Below are 18,082 nucleotides of genomic sequence, written 5' to 3'. Positions count from 1 at the left end.
TATGAATAAATCTTTGAAGATTTGAGTACAAGTGTTTGTGTATTTGTATTAATTTATTTTTACAAGATGAACTTATTCATGCACTACTTATATAATTTTAAAAATAATCTTTGAATTTGATGAATGAGTTAAGCACTGTTTGACATAGATTATTCCAGATTTTCCTCTGTGAAATACTAACATCTCTCTATATATGTTAATGAGATCTTATCCTACTAAGCAACTTCTTTTTCAATTTAATAATATACCCTGGACATTTAAAAATATCAGTACTTATAAATTTAACTCATTCTTTTTTTTCTTTTGGTGAGGAAGATTGGCACTGAGCTAACATCTGTTGCCAATCTTCCTCTTTTTGCTTGAGGAAGATTTTCCCTGAGCTAACATCTGTGCCAATATTCCTATACTTTATGTGGGATGCCACCACAGTGTGGCTTGATGAGCGGTGCATAGGACTGCACTCGGGATGCGAACCCACAAACCCTGGGCCACTGAAACAGAGCACATGTGAACTTAACCACTATGCCACCAGGCCAGCCCCTTAACACATTCTTTTGAAGAGCTGCATTCCATCATGTGCATGTAAGATAACTTATTTAACTGATCTATCAAATTGTCCAATGTGCATACTCTTTGATCCAAAAATTCTACTTCCAGGAATTCATGATAACAAAATTTTTCCTCAAATTTGCTATGTGGTACTTGTAAGATCTTCAAACAATGTTCATTACAGCATTGTTTGTAATGGAGAAAACTGGAAAAGTCAATTTAAAAAAAAAAAATATTTAAATCCCCCTTTGTCTCTTCCCCTCACTGGTCATAGGCCAGATATTCCAATTTTGCTTTTGCTTTGCTACAGTTTTATAAATTCACAACAAAGATAAATTAAGACGGTAATTAGATTCATTAACAGGATAAAGATCTAATCTCATTTCCTAATAGTGCTGTCCTAGGCAGTTCTGTAGTTGCTTATTCCAACTGGTGCATTCTTCAGGATGGGAATGAAAAAGAAAAATCTGCAAAGTTTCAAAAAGAGTAAGCTGGGGCTGGCCCAGTGGTGTAGTGGTTGGGTTCGCATGCTCTGCTTTGGTAGCCTGGGTTCTGGGGTTCAGATCCTGGGCACGAACCTGCACACTGCTTATCAGGCCATGCTGTGGCAGTATCGCACATACAAAATAGCAGAAGATTGGCACATATGTTAGCTCAGGGACAATCTTACTCACCAGAAAAAAAAAAAAAGCTATTTTGTATTGTTGAAGGCCTGCCGAGTAAAGCTCCATTTGGTAGAACAACACTTCAGAAATTCTAATTTCTCAGGAGTGACCTCGGACAAACGAGCAAAAACTTCTTTACTCAGGTAGATAAGGTAAAGCCATTTCATAGACTAGGTTTAATCTGTCCTTTTTAAAAATATCAAAATATTCCAATAACATTCTTAAGATGAAATTAAATGTAATTAAATATACAACATTTAAAGAACACCAGAGGGGCCAGCCCAGTGGCTCAGCAGTTAAGTGCACACATTCCACTTCAGCAGCCTGGGGTTCACCGGTTTGGATCCCGAGTGTGGACACGGCACCACTTGGCATGCCATGCTGTGGTAGGCATCCCACATATAAAGTAGAGGAAGATTGGCACAGATGTTAGCTCAGGGCCAGTCTTCCTCAGCAAAAAGAGGAGGATTGGCAGCAGATGTTAGCTTAGGATTAATCTTCCAAAAAGAAAAAGAAAGAAAGAACACCAGAGATTTTTAAGGGGAAAGCAAGTGGTTTTCTGCTCTTTAAGTAATTTAATAGAAATGTTTATTTCGGACGTGAAGCAAAATACTATTTAATTTTGTAACAACTTAAAGTCTATGCAATTACCTAAGAGATCCACACATTTTGCTAGGATTTAACTTAAATGGAATTAAAGACTCGATGTCCCTTGAGAAGAACCTTCCTTTGCATTGGAGAGACATGTAAAGGCTTGCTTAGCAGTTGAATAAGTTAAAATTGCATTTTGGAAGCTTGCTAGATACAAAACATTCTTGTAGCCTTTAAGTAGCCTTTATGTCTGTTTTGAGTTTTATATAGAATTCCTTAAAACAATGCTCACCTGATTCTGAGGGTCTTCTCAAATTGATTCTTAATCCTCAAGACAAATGAAAATGGGTCCCTTTCCTCATAACTTCTTCCAAATCTTAATTCATGTTTTCTGTTTAGTTAAGCAAAATAAATGGAAAAAATTCTGATGTCTATCTCTAGCCTCCAAAACCTAAACCAAAAAAAAAAAAACAGAAAACGAATGAAAGGTTAGAATAGATTTTTCAGATTTCCATTTAAGATATGCTACACATTAAGTAACTAAGGGAGGCTATGAAACAGGATGTTGATGAACGAACGAAATGTCTCTATTGTAAAGATACGGATAATGAGGGTCACAGAGAACCTGCCTAAGGGCTCATAACCAAGAAACAGTACAACTGGGGTAAGAAACCATTTCTTCTAATGTCAATGCCCATAACCCTATAGCTACTGCCTTATTTTTAAATATGAGAAAAGTCAGCCCCAAAGGAAAAAATTGCTATCGTTTATTGGTCGCTTACCATGTACCAAGTCCTATACTTCATTTAATACTAACAACTTTGAGGAAGGTGTTATAAGGTTGCCCCAAATAAGGCATGTGCTCATTAACAACACACTACACTAGGTATTATGTTTTCCTCATCTCTGACTTTTTTAAATGACATCTTTTCAGTCATGCATGTGTATATTTATGTTCCAGTCCCTTAGGTTTAATAATGTAATTATTTTTGCTGATTGTCCCATAAGAATGCAAACTTCTTAAGGAAACTATCACCTCCTTTGAAATTTTCAAAGCATTCTATAAATAGTGCTAATATTTAACAGCAACAATGAATGTTATTGAGCACTTACTTTAGGCCAAGCATTGTGCTTAACGTGCGTTATCCCATTTAATACTTTCAACAATTTAATCCATGTCATTCATTTTGTTCTCTGCAAAAATGACTTGGTTCTGTTTCTAGTCCACTTGTTAGTTGTTCAATAATATAATTTTTGCTCTCATTTCCTCCCAACCTCTGTAAACTCCATTTAGACTTCATTCTCTAATTCTAGTTTGTCACTGATCTTGCTTAAAGTTCACGTTCACTGAACACTGTCATTTATCTGCAATAGAGGAAGAGTATTAAAGAATCTTGTCCATACTCTTTCTCTTCCAGAAGGGTGTGGCATGTGAATTCCCAGAGTCTTTGGATAGTTTGGCCCAACCTGCTACCTCTCAGCAACTCAAAGTCTCTGCCATGGAGTTAAGAACTTTCCTTAGCTTTGGTGCCTTGTATTAAGTCTTCTTTAAAAAGAAAAGTTTTATTTATTCCATTTGATTTTGTGGGAGGGTCTATATATCTGGATCTTTGCCCTCATCTTTCCTAGGAGTCAGAGTTTTGTTTGTTTTTTAATAATCTTGGTAAACACTGCACACTTGGAAGAGTATAAAGTCTGCCTGACTTACTAAGTCAACATTCACTTACTTACTCACTTCCCTTCATCACTTACTTAAGCAATTTTATACTTAAGTCTTAAACTATTTTAAAGTTTCTTGCAGGAAACTTTTTAAAACTAAGGAATGCAACTACTTGACTAGTTTCCTTGAAAGTATTTACAGCAGTCACATTCCTAACTTTCAGTACTGGTACTCGGGTGTTCTGGATGCTTTAAAGCAGAGTGGTTTTATGGTGGGCACATAGCTTGAGGCCACTAATCCTACTAAGATTTGTACATACCATCTAACATTTATAAAAGTTTCACAGTTGAAGAAATTATTAGATACCTTACAGCTAAATGTCAAAGGCTTCTATGTACCATAGCAACATTAATGAAATATGGCTATTTCACAAAACCTTTCTCTCTTTACCAAATCTCCACCTATCCTGACTGTATAAATACTTTAAACATCTAACAATTAATGACCTATCTTCCATGCTACAAAACATAGAAATGAGAGAATTTATTTACAAAAATCTTTTTACTCCAAAACTTAGATTTATTGACTCATGTAATCCTGTCTTCATGGTAAATGATGGTTGATAGTGTTAATGTAATAAACACCTAAGATTAAACATATATATCTCTGGGGCCAGACCAGTGGTGTAGTGGTTAACTTCACATGCTCCACTTCAGCAGCCCAGGCTTCACCGGTTCAGATCCTGGCTGTGGACCTACACACCTCTCATCAAGCCATGCTGTGGTGGCATGCCACATACAAAACTGAGGAAGACTGGCACAGATATTACCTGAGCAACAATTTTCCTCAAGCAAAAAGAGGAAGATTGGTAACAGATGTTAGCTCAGGGACAGTATTCTTCACACACAAAAAGTCATATACCTATTTGGTTCTCAAACTTTAACATCAGAATTCTTTGGAGGGCTTGTTAAAACCAGATTGCTAGGACTCTCACTTCTAGTCAAGATCAAGTAACAAGAACCAAATTTATCCTCTCAACTAAAATAATCAAAAACAAAAATAAAACCAGGCAAAATATATGAAACAATGGTTTAAAACACTAGACACCAGGCAATGAAGGACGATTCCTGAAAGAAAGAAAACAAATGCAGTGAGCCCTCAGCTTGTGCACCAGTTTACTGCCTTGAGAGTGTTTCCAGGCCACAGCATAGAAAGGGGAACAGAGGGGTAACCTGGTGAACTCATTGAGCTGAAAAGTCGCTTAGTGTAACCAAACTTTAAAAAACATCCCAGAGAGGAGAGAGCAACACAGAAAGAAAAAACTCTTGTACAGAAAGAGATCTGCAGAGGGTTCCCCTAGAGTATTCAGCAGCATACTGATTACCACATGCATGTGAGGAAACTACCCAAAGCCAAGGAAAGAACAATCAGAAAGGATGAAAGTGAACAGTGTCCAGGGTTGGTTGGGAACAATGCCTGTTCCTATCAGCCAGATTGAAAAAACTCATAATTCATGGCATAGTGGGGAGTGTACTCAAGAAGGTCAAGCCTCAGTAATGAAGAATAATTAGGTCTACACTGAGCACTGCTTCAGACCCACCTAAGAAATGATAAAAGAAGTGAAAGGACCAAACTGTTTCCAAGTAATTTTAGTGCACTCTAGAACAAAGCTCAAGAAGAAAGACTACAAAAATATCCAACACCCAACAAGGTAAAATTCTGACATCTGACCTAAGATTATCAGGCATGTAAAGAGGCAGGAACACATAACCCATAATAATGAGATAATCAATCAAAACCAACTCAGAACTCACACAGATGGTATCGTAAATAATTAGAGACATGGAAGACATAGAAAGATGTAAATTAAGCTGAGGGAGTTCATCGCCACAAGAACCCCACAGAAGAAATGATCAAGAAGGCCTTCAAAAAAAAGAAAGGGTTTGCAAAGCCTTGAGAAAGTAGATAAATAGGCAGACAAAATGAGAAAGATGCAATTCTCTAGGAGGACAGGTTAGCAAACACTTAACTATAACATTAAATATAAAGGGAAGGAAAACATAAAAAATAACTATAATCTCGTCATTTTCACCACGAACTCACAACAGAAAATGGAATAAGTTGTGACAATGATAACTTAGAAGTGGAAGAGGAAAGAGATGGAAGCTGCTTAGACTAAGGAAATAAGAGGCTATCAGAAGATGGATTATCTCATCCACAAGATTTTTCATACAAAGCTCATGGCAACCACTAAACAAATAATCAGAACAGAGACACAAATGATAAACAAAGAGAAAACTGAGAAAACCATAATAGATAACTGCCAAATGGAACTGGTAGTCCAAAATACACAAGATGAGAAACAAGGGATATACAGAATAACTGGAAAACAAGTGATAAAATGGCAGCATTAAGCACTCATATATTAATAATCACTCTAAATGTAAATGTATTGAATTTTCTAATAAAAAAACACAGAGTGGCTGGATGGATTAAAAAACAAGACCCAACAATATGCTACCTCCAGATAACACATCTCAGCTCTAAAGACAAATATGGGCTCAGAGTGAAGAGATGGAAGATGATACTCCAAGCAAATGGCAAACAAAAGAAAGCAGGTGTTGCCATACTTATATTAGACAAAGTAGACTTCAAGGTAAAACAGGTAAAGAAAGACAAAGAAGGGCAGTGTATAACAATAAAAGGGACACTCCACCAAGAAGATATAACACTTATGAATATATATGCACCAAACACAGGAGCACCGAAGTACATGAAGCAACTACTGACAAAGGAGATATTAACAACAACATAATAATAGTAGGGGACCTTAACACCACACTTTCATCAATGGATAGATCGTCCAGATAGAAACTCAACATGGAAATAGTGGACTTAAATGAAAAACTACACCAAAAGGACTTAATAGATGTATACAGAACACTGCATCCAAAGACAGCAGAATACACATTCTTCTCAAGTGCACATGGAACATTCTCAAAGATAGATGATATGTTGGGAAACAAGGCAAGCCTCAATAAATTTGAGAATATTGAAATCATATCAAGTGTCTTTTCTGACCACAATGCTATGAAACTACAAATCAACTACAAGAAAAAAGCTGCAAAAATGACAAATATGTGGAGATTAAACAACAGGATACTAAACAACCAATGGATCATTTAAAAAATTAAAGAAGAAATAATAAAATACCTGGAGACAAATGAAAATGAAAATACACCATACCAATTCATACAGGATGCAGCAAAAGCAGTCCTAAGAGGGAAATTCATAGCAAAACAAACTCACTTTAACAAACAAGAAAAATCTCAAATAAGCAATCTTAAACTACACCTAACAGAATTAGTAAAAGAAGAACAAATAAAGCCCAAAGTCAGCAGATGGAGGGAAATAATAAAAAAGAGAGCAGAAATGAATGAAATTGAAACAAAAAAAGAAGTATAAAGGATCAGTGAAACATGAAGCTGGTTCTTGGAGAAGATAAAATTGAAAACCCTTAGCCAGAATCACTAAGAAAAAAAGAGAGGAGGCTCAAATAAATTAGAAATGAAAGAAGAGAAATTATAATGGATACCACAGAAATACAAAGGATTATAAGAGAATACTATGAAAAAGTATATGCCAACAAATTGGATAAGCTAGAAGAAATGGATAAATTCTTAGATTCATACCACCTCACAAAACTGAATCAAGAAGAAATACAGAATCTGAACAGACCAATGATAAGTAAAGAGATTGAAAGAGTAATCAAAAACCTCCTAAGAAACAAAGTCCAGGACCAGATGGCCTCTCTGGAGAATTCTATCAAACATTCAAAGAAGATTTAATACCTGTCCTTCTCAAACTATTCCAAAAAACTGAAGACGACAGAACACTTCCTAACACATTCTACAAGGCCAACATCACCCTGACACCAAAACCAGAGAAGGACAACACAAAGAAGAAAAATTACAGGCCAATATCACTGACAAACATAGATGCAAAAATCCTCAACAAAATATTGGCAAACTGAATACAGAAATACATTAAAAGGATCACACACCATGATCAAGTAGGATTTATATCAGGGATGCAGGGATGGCTCAACATCTGCAAATCAATGTGATACATCACATTAACAAAATGAGGAATAAAAACCACATGATCATTGCAATAGACACAGAAAGCATTTGACAAGATCCAGCATTCACTGATGTTAAAAGAAAACTCAGTAAAATGGGTTTGGAAGGAAGGTACCTCAGTATAATAAAGGCCATATAAGACAAACCAACAGTCAAATATCATACTCAATGGGGGAAAACTGAAAGCCATCCATCTGAGAACAGGAACGAGACAAGGGTGTCCTCTCTCACCATCTTATTCAACATAGTACTGGAAGTTTTGGTCAGAATAATTAGGCAAGAAAAAGAAATAAAGGTTATCCAAATTGACAATGAAGAAGTAAAACTCTTGCTGTTTGCAGACAACATGAATTTTATGTAGAGAAAACCCTAAAGAATCTATCAGAAAACTAGTAGAAATAATATACAGCGAAGTTGCAGGGTACAAAATCAACTTAGAAAAATGAGTTGTATTTCTATACTCTAATAACAAACTGGCAGAAAGAGAACTCAAGAATACAATCCCATTTACAATCACAATGAAAAGAATAAAATATGTAGAATAAATTTAACCAAAGAGGTGAAAGACCTATACAATGAAAACTATAAGACATTACTGAAAGAAATCGATGATGACATAAAGAAATGGAGATATTCCATGCACATAGATTGGAAAAATAAACATAGTTAAAATGTCCATACTACCTAAAGCAATCTACAGATTCAATGCAATCCTAATCAGAATCCCAAAGACAGGGGCCGGCCCAGTGGTGCAGCAGTTAAGTTCACACAATCCACTTCGCCAGCCCAGGGTTTGCCAGTTCGGATCCCAGGTGTGGACATGGCACTGCTCGGCAAGCCATGCTGTGGTAGGCATCCCACATACAAAGTACAGGAAGATGGGCACAGATGTTAGCTCAGGGCCAGTCTTCCTCAGCAAAAAGAGGAGGATTAGCAGCCATTAGCTCAGGGCTAATCTTCCAAAAAAAAAAAAAAAAGAATCCCAATGACATTCTTCACAGAAATAGAACAAAGAATCCTAAAATTCATATGGGGCAACAAAAGGCCCCAAATAGCTAAAGCAATCCTGAGAAAAAAGAAGAAAGCTGGAGGCATCACAATCCCTGACTTCAGAATATACTACAAAGCTATAGTAATCAAAACAGCATGGCAGTGGTACAAAAACAGACACATAGATCAATGGAACAGAACTGAAAGCCTAGAAATAAAACCACACATCTGTGGACAGCTAATCTTTGACAAAGGAGCTAAGAACATACAATGGAGAAAGGAAAGTCTCTTCACTAAATGGTACTGGGAGAACTGGACAGCCACATGCAAAAGAATGAAAGTAGACCATTATCTTTCACCATACACAAAAATTAACTCAAAGTGGACTAATAGGGCTGGCCTGGTGGCCGAGTGGTTAAGTTCGCGTGGTCCGCTGCAGGCGGCCCAGTGTTTCATTGGTTCGTATCCTGGGCGCGGACATGGCACTGCTCCTCAGGCCACACTGAAGCAGCGTCTCACATGCCACAACTAGAAGGACCCACAACAAAGAATATACAACTATGTACCAGGGGGCTCTGGGGAGAAAAAGGAAGAAAAAAAAAAAGTGGACTGAAGATTGAAGGTAAGACATGAAACTATAAAACTCTTAGAAGAAAATATAGGCAGTACACTCTCTGACATGGGTCTTAGTAGGATCTTTGTGAATACCATGTCTACTCGGGCCAGGGGAACGGAAGAAAAAACAAACAAAGGGGACTTCATCAGACTAAAGAGCTTCTGCAAGGCAAAGGAAACCAGAAACAAAACAAAAAGACAACACACAAACTGGGAGAAAATACTTGCAAATCATATATCCTACAAGGGGTTAATCTCCAAAATATATAAAGAACTCATACAGCTCAACAACAAAAAAGCCACCCAATCAAAAAATGGGCAGAGGATATGAACACACACTTTTCCAAAAAAGATATACAGATGGCGAATAGGCACTTAAAAAGATGTTCAACATCACTAATCATCAGGGAAATGCAAATCAAAACTACACTGAGAGGGACCGGCCCTGTGGCCAACTGGTTAAGTTCATGCACTCTGCTTCAGCAGCCCACGGTTTTGCCAGTTCAGACCCTAGGTGCAGACATGGCATCACTCATCAGGCCATGCTGAGGTGGCGTCCCGCACAGCACAACCAGAGGCACTCATAATTAGGATATACAACTATGTACTGGGGGGCTTTGAGGAGAAGAAAAAAGATTGGCAACAGACGTTAGCTCAGGTGCCAATCTTTAAGAAAAAAAATAAACCAAAAAACTACTGAGCTATCACCTTACTATACCCGTTAGAATGGCTATAATCACCAAGACAAAAAATAACAAATGTTGGAGAGGATGTGGAGAAAAGGGAACCCTCATACACTGGTGATGGGAATGCAAACTGGTACAGGCACTATGGAAAACAGTATGGAGATTCCTCAAAAAACTGAAAATAGAAATACCATATGACCCAGCTATCCCACTGCTGGGTATTTATCCAAAGGACTTGAAATCAACAATTCAGAGACTTATGCAACCCTATGTTCACTGAGGCATTATTCAGAATAGCCAATCCATGGAAGCAATCCAAGTGCCCAGTGACTGATGAATGGATAAAGAAGATGTGGTAAATATATACACAATGGAATACTACTTGGCCATGAAAAAAGACAAAGTCATCCCATTTGCAACAAAATGGATGGACTTTGAAGGTATTGCGTTAAGTGAAATAAATCAGACAGAGAAAGACACACACCCTATGATTTCACTCATATCTGGAAGATAAACTAACACATGGACAAAGAGAACAGATTGGTGGTTACCAGAGGAGAAGGGGGTTAGGGGGGCATAAGGGGTAAAGGGGCACATTTATATGGTGACTGACAAATAATAATGTACAACTGAAATTTCACAGTGTTATAAACTATTATGACCTCAATAACATAAAAAAAGCCCTACCATGTCTAAGATGAAAAATACACTAGATGGAATTAACACCACTTAGACAATACAGAAGAAAAGGCTAAGGAACTTAAAGGCATAGCAATAGAAACTATCCAAAATGAAATAGAGAGGAAAAAAGCATAAAACAAAACAAAAACGTGAAGAGCATCACTGAGCTAGCTCTAGGACAGCCTCAAGCAGCATAACACATGCGTAACTGAAGTCTCTGAAAGAAAGGACGGGGGACAGAAAAAATATTTGAAGAAATAATAATGGCCAAAAATTTTCCAAATTTGATCATAACTATAAAACCACCTATCCAAGAAGCTCAACTAACTCCAAGCACAAGAAACATGAATAAAACTCCATTACAGCATACCATTATTAAATAACTTAAAAGCAGTGATAAAGAAAAAAATCTTAAAAGCAGCCAGAGAAAAAGAGACATTAACTAAATAGGAACAAAGATAAAGATGACATCATATTTCTTACTGGAAATAATGCAAGTAAGAAGACAGTGGAGCAACACTTTAAAATATTAAAAGAAAAAAAGGACTATTGAGAAATCTAAATCTAAAATCATCTTAAAAAAACAAGGCAAAATTAAAACATTTTCTGACATACAAAAGTTGAAAGAATTCATCAACAGCAAACCTGCACTACAAGAAATGTTAAAAGAAGTTCTTCAGGCAAAAGGCAAATGATCTATGCAAAGGAATAAAGAGTACTGAAAGAGGCTAAGTATAAGAGTATACATGTAAGAATATTTTCATAATATTTAAACTTTTAAAAAGATAATTGACTAAACAAAAATAATAATAATGCATTATCGGATTTATAACATATGTAAAAATAAAATTCATGAACAATAATATAAAGGCTGGAAAGAGAGAAACGGAAGTACACAATTGCAGTGTTCTTACTCTATACATAAAGTGGCATAATATCACTTGATAGTAGACTAAGTTGAAAATGTAGACTATAAACCGTAAAGTAACTACACTAAAATGATAAAACACAGAGTTAAAACTAGTAACCCACAAAGGAGATAAAATGAGATCATAAAAAAGATTCCATTAATTTTTAAAAAGCCTGATAAAAAGGAAAAGGGGAACAAAGAGCAGATAAGTCAAACAGAAAAGAAATAGCAAAATAACAGATTCAAATCTAACCACAGCAATAATCACATTAATTGTAAATGGTATAAACACACCAATTAAAGGCAAAACTTGTCAAACTGGATAAAAAAAGCAGGAACAAACTATATGCCATCTCTAAGAAAAGTATTTCAAATATAGACACAAATAGGTTAAGAGTAAAAGTACAGAAAAGATATACCATGCTAACACCATGCTATACACCATAACTAACCTGCTAGTCAAAAGAAAGCCCGAGTTCTATTAATATCAAAATAGATTTCATAGCAAAGTACATACAAATCTATAATTATAGTCAAGAGATTTCAGTAGCCCTCTCTTAATAATTGATAGAAGAAGTAGGCAGAAAATCAGCAAGGAGTGAACAATACTATCAACAAACTTGACCTAACCGACATTTATAAAACACTCCACCCAACAATTGCAAAATATACATTGTGTGCTCAAGTGTACCCAGAACATTTACAAAGGTAAACCATATTCTGGGTCATAAAACAAACCTTAATAAATTTAAAGGGATTCAAATCATACCAAATATGTTCTCAGACAACAATAAAATGAAACTAGAAATCAATAACAAAAAGATTTTTGGAAAATCTACAAATACTTGGAAAGTAAATAACACTTCTAAATAACCCATGAATCAAACACAAAAGGAAATTATAAGGTATTTTGAATGAATAAAAATATAGAACATATCAGAATTTATGGAATGCCACTGACTCTGTACTTAGGGGAAATGTACAGCACTAAAAACCTATAATAGAGAAGAAGAAAGATCACAGATCAATGACCTCGGCTTCAACCTGAGAAACTGAAAAAAAAAAAAAAAAAGGAGAAGAGCAAATTAAAACCAAAGTAAGTAGAAGAAAGGAAAGACAAAAGTAGGAATCAATGAATTGAAAAATAGAAAAATAGAGAAAATCAATATAACCAAAACCTGTTTCTTTGAGAAGATCAACAAAATTCATAAGCATCCAGTGTCAGGAATGAGAAGGGTCACATCACTACAGGTTCTAAAGATATTAAAACAATAGTAAGCGAATATTATGAACAATTTAAAGCCCATAAATGCAACAACTTGGGCAAAATGGACAAATTTCTTAAAAGACACAAACTACCAAAACTCACTCAAGAAGAAATAGGTAACTTTAACAACTTTGTATCTTTTTTCTTTAGGTCCTCAGCAATACATATTTTATTCCTTGACATTTTATACAGAATTCTCATGCACAAATTATTAAGACCAAGATTGCCTTGTAAAATGAATTACGTCCTGAGACAATTTCTATAGCTTCATGAAAATTTGGGAGAAATTGTGCTGTTAATCCATTGGGGCTAGGTGCTATTTAGGAGAGTTCTTCTTTGCTACATTTTATAAAAGTCTTTTGTGTTTTGTGACATTTGTTTACATTTCTTTTTGTTGTTGTTCATAATAGTTTATATCATTGTGAAATTTCAGGCGAAATTTCTTAAAAGACACAAACTACCAAAACCTCACTCAAGAAGAAATAGGTAACTTTAATAACTTTGTATCTTTTTTTAAAAAATTGAAAGTGTAAAAACACCTTCCCACAAAGAAAACTCCAGGTCCGAATGGCTTTACTTGTGAATTCCACCAAACATTTAAGGAAGAAATAATGCCATCTTGAAACAAACTCTTCTAACCCACTCTGTGAGGCCTGATACCAAAACCAGCCAATGATATTATTAAAAAACTACACACTAATACCCCTCATGAACACAGATGCAAAACTTCTAAACACAATTTTAGCAAATCAAATCCAAAACTGAATTAAATGTACAACACATCAAGACCAAATGAGGTTAATCCCAGGAACACAGTTGGTTTAACATTCAAAAGACAGTCAATGTTAACACATCAATCATATTCACAAACCAAAGAAGAAAAATCATATGATTATCTCAATAGATTCAGAAAAACCACTTAACAAAATCCAAAGCCCATTCCTGATAAAAACTCTCAGCAAACTAGGAATAGAAGAGCACTTCATCAACTTGATAAAGGACATCTACAAAAAACCTTCAGCTACTATCATATTTAACAATAAAAGGCTGAATGCTTTCCTTTAAGATGAGGAGCAAGACAGAGATGTCCCCTCACCAATGCTATTCAACATTGTATTGGAGGTTTTAGCCTCTGCAATCAGGCAAAAATAAACAAATAAAAGTCATCCAGAAAGGAAAGAAGTTAAACAGTCTTTATTCACAGATGGCATGATCTTCTAGGTCAAAAATATGATGGAATCTGCCCCAAAACAGATACTAGAACTAATAACGTTTAGTAAGGTTGAGGGATACAAGATCAGTACACAAAAATCAACTATATACTAGCATTTTTAACTGAACTTTTGATTGAAAACTGAATTTTTAAAAATGGTATCATTTACAACAATATAAAAAATGATAGGCTTAGGGATAAATCTCACAGATGTGAAAGACTTGTACCCTGAAAACTACAAAACATTTCTGGGACAACTTAAGGAAGACATAAATAGAGAGATATACTTTGTTCATGGATCAGAGGACATTATTATTAGGATACCACTTCTCTCTCCAATTTGCCTATAAATTTAATACAATCCCAATCAAAATCCCTGCAGGAATGTGTAAAAATTCATAAGCTTCTGCTCTTCAAGAGATCTTGTTATCAAAATGAAAACTACAAGTCACAAACTGGGAGGGGGGGAAATCTTTGCAAACCATATTATCTGAAAAAGAACTTGTATCAAGAATATATAAGGGGGGGCCAGCCCCATGGCCGAGTGGTTAAGTTTGCGTGCTCCGCTGTGGCGGCCCAGGGTTTCGCCAGATCAAATCCTGGGTGCAGACATGGCACTGCTCGTCAGGCCATGTTGAGGCGTCATCCCACATGCCACAAGTAGAAGAACCCACAATTAAAATATACAACTATGTACTGGGGAGATTTGGGGAGAAAAAGCAAAAAAAAAATAAAAATAAAAATGAAAGAATACATAAAATCTCTGGGGCCGGCCCCATGACCAAGTGGTTAAGTTCCCGCACCCTGCTTCGGCGGCCCAAGGTTTCACCGGTTCGGATCTTGGGCACAGACCTAGCACCATTCATGAGGCCATGCTGAGGCAGCGTCCCACATAGCAGAACTAGAAAGACCTACAACTAGAATATACAACTATGTACTGGGGGGCTTTGGGAAGAAGGAAAAAAAAAGATGGGCAACAGATGTTAGCTCAGGGCCAATCTTTAAAAGAAAAAAGAATACATGTGGGGCTGGCCCAGTGGTGCAGCAATTAAGTTCATGCTCCACTTCAGCATCCCAGGGTTTGCCGGTTTGGATCCCGGGTGCAGACCTACACACCACTTATCAAGCTATGTTGCGGACACATCCCACGTACAAAATAGAGGAAGACTGCCACAGATGTTAGCTTAGGGACAATCTTCCTCCAGCAAAAAGAGGAAGACTGGCAACAAATGTTAGCTCAGGGCCAATCTTCCTCATCAAAAAAAAAGAAAGAAAGAAAGAAAGAAAGAAAAGAAATATTGTAAATTAGAGACAAAAACCCTATTAAAAAAAACACTGAAAAAGAATACATAAACTTTCAAAACTCAACCATTATAAATTAAACAACTCAATTTTAAAAGTGACCAAAATTTTTAACAGACATTTTACCAAAAAACATCTACAGATGACTAATAAGCACACAAAAAGATGTTCAACATCACAGGTCATTAGGGAAATGCAAATTAAAATCAAAATGAGATAACAATAGAAGCCTATTAGAATGGCTAAAATTAAAAAGGCTGACCATACCAAGTGTTGGCTAAGATATGCAAAAACTGGAACCCTCAGACAGGGCTGGTGGTGACAAATTAGTACACACACTTTCGAAAACAGTGTGGCAGTTTCTTAGAAAGTTAAACAATTCACCTACCATATGATCCAGCCATCCCACTCATATCACTCCTACGCATTTACCCAAGAGAAACAGATGTGTGTCCACACGAAGATTTGTACACAAGTATTCATAGCAGTTTTATTTGTAATAGCCGAAAACTAGAAACAGCCCAAATGTCCATCAACAGGTGAGTGGATAAGAAATTTGCGTTACAGCCATATAATGGAATACTGCTCAGCAACTTAAAAAAATGAACTACTGATACATGCAACATGCATGACATCTGAAAACCATTATGCTGAGTGAAAGGAATCAGACCACTCCGCACTGAGAGCAGCTCTCCTGCCACAGCCCCTGACTCCCTGAAAATGTACGTCTACACCAAATTCGTCTCCACCCATTCCCTGGTCAGGAGCACCTCTCAGCTGAGCCAACCACTGTCTGCAGCCGTATCGAAACGACCCAAGACACTGACAGATGACAGCCTCAAGAGCTTGGCAGCCTCACGGCCCCGACCTCACTTATCCCTAGCCATAACTTCCAAATCAGCACCATTTCAGGAGACGTTGACATAGCAGCCAAGTCCACTGGGGCTGCGGCTGCCAGTTTGGGATGGCTGCCTCCAGGGCCAGAAGTGGGAATGTTTGGAAACCTCATCATTATGCCAGGAATTCTTTTCTGAAGGAACAGCTCTTCTCCTATGCCATTCAGGCCTCGCCCTCCCAGAGGCCATAGGGTAGCCCTCCTTTTCCACCCTCTTCGCCATGTTAAGGAGCCCTCTCCGCCTCCCACAGTTATTTCTCCCATGTCTCATCTGCCCTATGTGTTCCTTTCCCTATACATCCCCAGACAGCCTGGGAAAAGTGGTTGGCTCAGGGTTTGGCAGAGGGAAGACAAACATATACTGTATTAAGACATTAAGGGGCCGGCACAGTGGTGCATTGGTTAAGTGCGCACGTTCCCCTTTGGCAGCAGGGTTCACCGGTTCAGATCCCAGGTGCGGACATGGCACCGCTTGGCAAGCCATGCTGTGGTAGGTGTCCCACATATAAAGTAGAGGAAGATGGGCATGGATATTGGCTCAGGGCCAGTCTTCCTCAGCAAAAAGAGGAGGACTGGCAGTAGTTAGCTCAGGGCTAATCTTCCTCCAAAAAATAAGACATTAAGAAAGAAAAAAAGGTCAAAAAAAGGACATATGGTATGATTCCATTTATATAAAACCCCGGAAAATTCAAACTAATCTATATTGACAGAACACAGATCAGTGGTTGTTCAGCAGGAAAGAGTGCAAAGGAGCATGGGAAAAATTTTTGGAGGGTGACAATTGATATGTTCCTGTCTTGACTGTGGTGATGGTTTTACAGGTGTATTCAAAAGTCAAAATTTATCAATTTGTACAATTTAAATGTGTTCAGTTTACTGTATGTCAATTATATCTCCATAAAGCTGTTTTTCTACCACGAGAACCTCTGGCTATACAAACATTTACCCATTTCATTAAATCAAAATCAATCGTTTCCTACTGAAGTCTAAAAATCTATTCACATTGCCGGCCCCATGGCCAAGTGGTTAAGTTCACACGCTCCGCTTCGGCGGCCCAGGGCTTTGCTGCTTCGGATCCTGGGCGTGGACATGGCACCGCTCATCAAGCCATGCTGAGGTGGCGTCCCACATGCCACAACTAGAAGGACCCACTAAAAAAACTAAAAAAAAACACACAACTATGTATCAGGGGGCTTTGGGGAGAAAAAGGAAAAATAAAATCTTTAAAAATCTATTCACTTAATAGCAACTATGACAACTCTGGAATATAAAGTTACTATTTTTCAAAGGTATCTCAATCAATCTAGAAGCAATTTATATTACAACGTATTCATACTGGTTGATATGGAAAAACATGAGGAACAGGAAAAAAGATGAAAGATCCACGAAGCTTACCTTTCTAATGGCTAAGCAGAAAAGGTATTATGATGACAAAGAGAATGGCAAGGCAAAAAGAAACAGAAGACCACAAGCCTAGTGCTGGCACTAGTAAAATGAAACGAAACCTATGATTATCAGACAATAATCATCTTAATTTGGAGAGGCATAGCACGGCATTCAAGTAATGGGAAACAGAAAAGGGCTGGTGTCCAAAAGTGCAGAAGTAACACTGGAGAATAGGATATAGCAGAATTCTACTGCCATCTTTGTTCTTCCCTCAACACTTATGTATCATGAGACAGGCATTGGTATAACTGCAAAATAAACGTCACAAGCTTATTTTATTAACCAACTATCAGCTTCAAACTTGTTTTTCTAACACATGGCTAAATGTGGGATAAATTTTAGCAATCATCATTCTGTATCTTACATCTGGTCTGCGCCCAGGATTCCCACCTGTGAAACCATGGGCCATCAAAGCAGAGCGTCCAAACTTAACCACTGGGCCACAGGGCTGGCCCCGCTAATTTCTATTG

General features: G+C 37.0%; 1 pseudogene; it reads left to right on the top strand.

Annotated features, from left to right (window-relative positions):
* The first annotated feature begins 15,991 nt into the window (after positions 1–15,991).
* LOC103550847 (ATP synthase F(0) complex subunit C2, mitochondrial pseudogene) lies at positions 15,992–16,363 on the top strand (annotated as a pseudogene).
* The last annotated feature ends 1,719 nt before the right edge of the window (positions 16,364–18,082 follow it).

This window comes from Equus przewalskii, chromosome 15, assembly GCF_037783145.1.
Source record: "Equus przewalskii isolate Varuska chromosome 15, EquPr2, whole genome shotgun sequence".
Classification (NCBI taxonomy): Eukaryota; Metazoa; Chordata; class Mammalia; order Perissodactyla; family Equidae; genus Equus; species Equus przewalskii.
Note: the sequence above shows the minus strand (reverse complement) of the source record. Positions and strands in the feature narration are given on the sequence as shown.